The 7,485-nt window shown below is 54.4% G+C and overlaps 1 non-coding gene across 1 annotated transcript; it reads right to left on the minus strand.

Moving 5' to 3' along the window:
- Positions 1-7,295: 7,295 nt before the first annotated feature.
- Positions 7,296-7,485, minus strand: LOC112584186. Its single transcript, XR_003108525.1, has one exon. It is a non-coding gene; the product is annotated as a U2 spliceosomal RNA (small nuclear RNA).

Here is a 7,485-nt window from a genome sequence, read left to right on the forward strand (position 1 = left end):
TTGCCACTGCGCCACCTGGGAAGCTCTTGAGGGAACTGTTGAGAGGTGGACGACTGGGTGCGGCTCCCACCTGGTGTGACCTCCTCAGGGCTCCAGGCCTCTCCCGTGTGGCTCGGGGTCCCTACCCGGACACACCCAATAAGTGAGAAGGTGCGAAGAACAGACAGGAAGCCAGCCGAGTCAGGAAGGCCTTCCAGACCCGGGAGACGGCCTACGGGACAGGTTAGAGTTTCACTGGGGGCGCTGGCGGTGTGCGGGCCGGTCATGTTGACATGAGGGGGCGAACCTGGAGGCAAGAGCCTCTGGGAGGCTCTTGGCAAGAGCGTGGGCGAGAACGCAGAGGTGCAAAGCAAGGGGGAACGCTGGGGGAAGGAGGGCCGTGGCCTGCACCCCGCTGACCCGCCGAGACGCCGCGAGGGTGTGATCTGGGCCTCACAGCTCCTCCGGGGAACGCTTGCTTCTAGTGGGCTCTTTCTTACAGTCATCATCCCCCAACCCCACGTCTCTCCCCTCACAGACTCCTTCCGTATCCCAGACTGGGCCGGCTGGCTTCAGCTTCTCCGGGGCGGGGGGGGGGGGGGGGGGGGGGGGGGGGGACCAGCACGGCCCTGCTGTGCCCCACCTTTACCCAGGCCGGAGCCCTCCTAGCTCAGATCAAGGCGCTTCTCTGACCCCTCTGTACGGTGCCCATCAAGGCGGCTCTCCACCCGAGTTTCACGGAAGAGAAAGCAGCTGGCGGTGTGTGATGGAGAGTCTGACTCTGCCTTGAGGTTATGGCCGAGAGCTGCTAAGCCTCGCCCTTCCCTCGTCCCCTCTCACCCTGGACCCCGGCAAGCTGATGAGAAAAGTCTCCCGCCGGCCGCCCCTCTGCTCAGCACTGTCCACTTTAAAAAAAAAAAAAAAAAAATCCACGACCTAGAAGTTGAGACTTGCGTTTTCTTCAGCGGGAATATTTAGGACTTCCAGCCCCGGGGTCAGCGTCTGAAGCGACCCTGAGAGAACCGCCAGGAGGAGGTGGGCGGTGGGGGAAGGAGCCAGGTGACACACAAGTTTTGCCACAAAGGGCAGGCGGTCTGAACGTCAAAAGGTGTTTCCTATTCTGTATATGAAAGAAAACCAGGCATCCCAAGTTAAGGAATTTAGCGCGTTTCCATACATGGGGAGATGCTCGAGCCTGGGCTCACGGAAATCATGCCTTTGATGCGCATCTCAGCGCTCCGGGGCCACCATCCTGTGCTTTTCACATCCCGGGCTTCCTCGGGGCTCACCTAGAGGGAGTGGCCGCAGCGGGATGGCCGCTAGACGGCAGGTAGTCTTTCAGTCCCGAGCAGGGCTCACCGGCTCGCCCTCCCCGTGATGGCCGCGATTGCTGATGACTGCGACGTCCTTGTTTACTGATGCGGAGGGAAATGTTCCATTTCTCACCACCCTCAGCACACCGACCTGGCCTCCTTTCCTGGCTCTTAGTCTACCGTGGAGGGCCACCCCGCTCTCCCTGGGAAGCCTCATCATGTGACTTGTCGATCTTTTCGGACCCCCTAGGTGCCTGTGTGTTGTGTCCTGGTGGTGGTGGTGGTGGTGGTGGTGGTGGGCGGCGGGGGGGAATCTGGCGGGGGTCCTCAGTCTCCGTACGCAGGACAAATTTGGGGTAGGGGGATGGGGAGATGCGACCCGGAATTCTATGGGGCTTGCGCTCAACATTTTCCAGGACGGGGCCACAGGCCTCCCCACCAGACTGGGTGGACTCCTGTCCGTGACACAACCCTCGAATTCGGTGTTTCCTCACGCGTCCACTGTCCACCGAGTGCCCGCGGCGGGTTATACCCCAAACCGGTCTGGCGCCGTCCTACGCCGATTCGACCGGCACCCGCGGGAGCGCATCGAACCTTTTCCCTGTCACGGAACAGTCAGTGTGTCAGAACACGTGGGCCTCTGAGCAGTGCTTCCGGAGGCACGCCGGGCAGCCGAAACGAAGCCCTCTACCTCAGCCCGGGACTCGAACCCGGCCACACCCAGGTTGGGACTCCAATCCACGTGGCTGGGCCTCCGACAGAGCCAAAACCCACGGTACCTCGTTTCAAGAGCTGATGAAGCTCAGGTTCTCCATGTCCTATCGAAGAGAGAATTCAGTGAGAGACACAATGATAGGTAAGAAGTGGATTGATTCAGAGAGAAACACATTCCGTAGGCAGAGTGTGAGCCATCACAGAGGGCGAGTGTGGCGGCCTCCAGACGTGGCACGGTGAGCTTTCATGGGCCGGGTAATTTCACAGGCTAATGAGTTGATCAGCTGATAGGCTAATCAACCCGGAATATTCATTGGACGGGCTGATGCTGAAGCTGAAGCTCCAGTGCTTTGGCCCCCTGAGGCGAAGAGCTGACCCACTGGAAAAGCCCCTCCTGCTGGGAAAGACGGAAGGCAGAAGGAGAAGGGCACCACGGAGGATGAGATGGTTGGGTGGCGTCACCGACTCAAAGGACGTGAGCTTGAGCCAGCTCCGGGAGATGGTGAAGGACAGGGAAGCCTGGCGAGCTGCAGTCCGTGGGGTCACGACGGAGCGACGGGGCACCGACAGAGAGTGGGAGGATCATTCCAACTATTTGGGGGAAGGGGTGGAGGTTTCCAGGAATTGGGCCACTGCCCACTTTTTGGTCTTTCGACAGTGCCTTGGAACTGTCACGGCGCCTCTGGGTAGGTCCTTTAGCTTGCTGATTGAGAATCAAGGTCTGCTTGAAGCTGACTTCTCTGCCAGCTTAGACCCCCACGGACTGTAGCCCGCCAGGCTCCTCTGTCCGTGGGATTCTCGAGGCAAGAGTACTGGAGTGGGCAGCCATTCCCTTCTCCAGGGGATCATCCCGACCCAGGGGTCGAACCCGGTCTCCTGCATTGCAGGCAGATTCTTCCTACCATCTGAGCCACCAGGGAAGCCCATCTTAGACCCATGTGATTCTAATGAATGTCTGTTGTGTCCTCGGGCTATGCCACACTTTCAGAAGTTGTGCCCTGCCCCCTTCCCTCCTGTTTCGGAAACACCTGTGGAGCTTGGAAGTACAGCGAGCCTCGGGCCCCTCCTGAGACAGTCCGGTCCAATTGATCTCGGGAGACCTAGGCCCGCAGTGGCTTGGAGCGGCGCTTGGGTTCCCAGCCGGAGGTTGGGGCTGGGGCGCGGCGGTGAAAGCCCCGGGTCCTAGCCGCTAGACCCGTGGTCAGTGACAAGGACCCTGGCCCTTCGGCTCTGCACAAAGGAATTCCCAGGGAGACGGAAAGTAGTGGAACAAGTGGGGCATTTATTGAGAGGAAAAGAGTACGCTATGTGCGGATAGGCACACGGGCAGACGCAGAGGGAGAGTCCCCGAGTCGCACCCTTGTAGGGGCTTGAATTACTTTTTGAGTTTATTTTTTAAATCTTTCGGCCACAAGGCTTGTGGGAATCATAGCTCCCCCAACCAGGGATCGAACCTTCCCCCTCTGCGTTGGAAGGCAAAGTCTTAACCACCGGACCACCGGGGAAGTCCCTTGAGTTGCTTTTACGAGGCATTTCTCTAGGTTTCCTTTGGCCGATCATTTGGATTCATTTGGTTCACAGGCCATATTTGGTATATCTCAGGGTCCTTCCATAGGTGTGCATGCATCTCTTAGCCATACTGGATTCTACCCAAGAGGCCTGTGGGTAGCCTAGCGTTAGTTAGCATCACTCCCCTTTGACCTCCAAGGAGCCTCTCTGTGCCTGTGTGGTCAGGGAGGTCTCCTGACTTCCAGAAAGAGAAAGGTGTGGTCTGGGCGCTCGCCCAGCCCGCTCGCCCTCAGTGCCCTGCCCTTCTCCTCTTGGAGCTTTTGGTCAATAGAGAATGCATCTCCAACTGCTTTACCCTGGGGTGGGGGTGGGGAGCGGCAGGTACCTCCCGCCTCACCATGGCCCTACGGTGGTGGTGCCTGGTGCCCGGGACCCAAGCACGATCTCAACGAGAGCCCTGGACACCACCCCACCACCCCCCCACACCCCCGCCCACAGTAGGTCTGGAAGGGAAAATTTTCCTTCCCTGTGAGGAAAGACCTTTGCAGGGAGGACGACATTGGCCTGTAATTTGTTTGGTCGGGCCCAGCCAGTCTTAGGGCTACCTGAAGAAACCTGAGTTCAATCGCCTACGCCTACGTCGGAGGGCGTGTCCAAGCTATTCTCTTGCGCGGCCACCGCGGGTGGTATTTCTACCGGAGAATGGTCACCGTCCAACTAACCGTCGGTTGGGGTCAATGTGAGGGGCGGAGGGCGCGTGAGTGAACCAGGCATATCTAGGAAACGGTCCAGGGTAGAACCAATTCTGACTCTGCGTTGGACTTTAACCTTGGGTTTTTGTTGCTTTTGTTATTATCATCGTACACAATGGCCTGCCCCCAGAGAACCGTGCCCCTCTGCCCGACTGTCAAAAGTGTCTTTGGTCGGCTCACAGGAGGGCTGATCTGACCCTACCCACCTGTGTGCACGACTCTACCAAAGAAGAGATCCACATATCCCACCCCCCGCCCCAACGCGGGCCATCCCAGGAGATGCTTTTGCAAGACTGATGGCCCCTTTTAGTTTATTCCTCTCCGCCTCTCCCTCTCTCCTCAGCCTTTTTCGTACTTTGCTTCCTCATCGCTTCCCTCTCTCTGGTTCCATGAGAGAACCTGGCCTCTAGACCCCAATAAGACGGTTATTGTGAGGCATTAGTCTGCCGTCCTCTCTGGGACCAACTGGAGTCGGTACCAGAAACAAACGGCAGCAAATATATGGGAGATCTGGCAGATAACCGAGTTTCAGGAGATATGGAGGAGCTTGGGAGACAGAAGAGATGGGTGCGAGGCACGAGAGAGGAGGATGGAGCCTGATGAGACTCACCCTGATCGCTTCAGACCTGAGTGTCAGGGCTTCCAAAATCTCTGTTGCCTGTGAGTTTAGGACAGCGCCTTCTGTACAAAGCACACAGGAGAAGACCAAAAGTTCAGACAGGAACAACTCACTCCTATGGCACCATAGAAAAGACCGTTCCAGAAACCAGTCTGCAGATTAAAAAAAAAAAAAACAACAAGGGGCGGATGGGGGGGGGGGTGGTGGTGGGGGGGGGGGGAGCTTCCTAAATGAAACCTAAAGGTTAAAGAATCAAACGATTGACTCTTTAGAAAAGACCTCACGCTGGGAAAGATCGAAGGCAGAAGGAGAAAGGGAGGCTAGAAGATGAGATAGATGGTTGGATGGCATCAGCCATACGAGTTTGAGCAAGCTCTGGGAGTTAGTGATGAACAGGGAAGTGTCGCGGTCCGGGCGCAGGTTGGAAAAGAATTTCCAGACATGAGACAAAATGAGAGGGAAATAACATTTATTAGAATGGGAGAACAGTGGGCCGGCTCAAGAGAGAACCGACGTTGAGCAGGAGTCCACAGTCCACTTTTATACCCAAGGTACACTGCCGGGAGCCGGCATATTGCATATTGAGTGCATATTGCATATTGAGTGCAGCACTTTCCACAGCATCATCTTTCAGGATCTGGAATAGCTCAACTGGAATTCTATCACTGCCGGGAGCCAGCGTGAGGAACTCCGCCCATGACAAAGGTCATGAGGAAGGAGGCTCGGCATACGCAAAGGCGGGATCGAGCCTCAGGAGTCCCCCTGGAAATTCTCGAGCATCTACCCCCCAAACCAGAGACTGCCTACTTTCTGCTTTGTGCTTTCACCTACACCTCTGACTTTATGGGGGCTGTCCCCCACTACCTCTCTCTGAAAAAAAGAGTTAGCTTACAGCTCCAGTTAATAATTCCTGGGTGTGACAGTGTTTCAACCTACAAACTCCTTTGGAAATCCTCTAGCCTGCCTGAATAGGTTTTTCCGGCCACATGTGATTGTTCAGAGCCTCCCAACTGTGAGAGGCAGGAGATGTTCTAAACTGCCTAAACACAGATTCCTTTGAGTAGTTAAAAGATTGATTAGAAATTGTATTGGTGAAGGGTTTTTCACTTGTTGGACCAATGTTTGCTGCTAAGTCTCCATACTCCTTACCTACTGTGTCCTTGGCAGTGTATTGATTGATATAATGGGTGTATAGAAATGTAAGTAGTAACCTCAATGTTTGTAACCTTGGACCCTTGAGTTAATTCTTTTCTTGATTGAGCCCACCTCACCTTTGCCCTATAGGAATGCAGCTTTGTCCAGTGCTTTTTTGGAGGCTGGTGCCTGACTTTGGAATAATCACCTTTAGAGAAAAATAAGTTTCTTAAAATGTTAACAGGCCTCCTGGCCAGAAGATGATGTCAATCACCTGAACTTTTGCATATGATAAGTTTGAAAGCCTGGCTTCGATTAGAACCAGGAACTGCTGTCCTTGCATGACTCCACCCCTTCCCCCATTATCCTCTATGCGTAACTTAAGGTATAAAAATTACTTTGGAAAACAAAGTGCGGGCCTTGTTCACTGAAACTTGGTCTCCTCATGTCACGCTCTCTCTCAAATTCTGGCTGAGTCTCCATCCGGAGCGCGGAACCCGCCATGCTTGCTAATTATGCCTGGGCTTCTAAGATCCGACCCGGGAGGCCTCAGTGTCTCCTCTCCTTCGGGAGAACGGAAGGACGCCTGCGGCCTACGTAAGTGGTGCAAACTTCTTGTCTTGAAGTTTTATTGGTCTCCCGCATAAACCAAGCTACTCAGCCTCTTTTCTCCACTGAATTTTCCTACTGAGCTATCCTCATTCTATTATTCTTTATATCCTTAATTAACGTTTAATTAAGCAGTTGCTTCCTGACCCTCGCCTACGCCGTCTCTCCTTCGAATACCCTGGATCAGCTGGGGCTGGACCCCGGCAGTACAGAGAGTGGGATAGGGGTCTTGCGGGTCATTTGCTGATTGCATGAAGCACATACACTGGGTTGGAGGCAACAGTAAGGCAAATATCTTCTCCCTATGCGGTAGGAGGGGAGACAGGTTATACTGCTCACGAGGACCTGAAATCCATTCACGGTTACAACATGGGGGAAGGAAAGGCCGATAATGGTCTGGTTTTTCTGTTCCTGCATTCCAAGAAGACTCTCGTAGGTTTTATCTGCTCTTTCGCCCTTGGGTCACCACAGGAAATAGACAGGGAAAAGCCAAGCACAACTAAGCAATTGAATCAAACTGAAAGAATCAAAATCAGCCTAAAAGAAAACAAAACAAAGACAGGGGAAAAGCCACACAAACCCCACAGCCCAAGTGAAAAACACAAAAGAGAAGAGAAATCTTCCGAGGAGAAAGGCCAGAAAAGAAACAAGCCTACCATTTGGGGGTGCCGGTTTTGTCCTCAGAGAGAGTGCGCCATTCCTGGGAAGTGCTGCAACACAGAGCAGGCTCCGATGCCAACTGCTTGCTCCAAAAACTCACTTAACAGTATTGTTCCCAGATAGAGGAGGTATCAGATGTTAAGCCGGTAAAGAACAGATACTACACTCGATCTCAGCCAAAAGGCGGAGAAGCAAT

This window comes from Bubalus bubalis, chromosome 3, assembly GCF_019923935.1.
Source record: "Bubalus bubalis isolate 160015118507 breed Murrah chromosome 3, NDDB_SH_1, whole genome shotgun sequence".
Classification (NCBI taxonomy): Eukaryota; Metazoa; Chordata; class Mammalia; order Artiodactyla; family Bovidae; genus Bubalus; species Bubalus bubalis.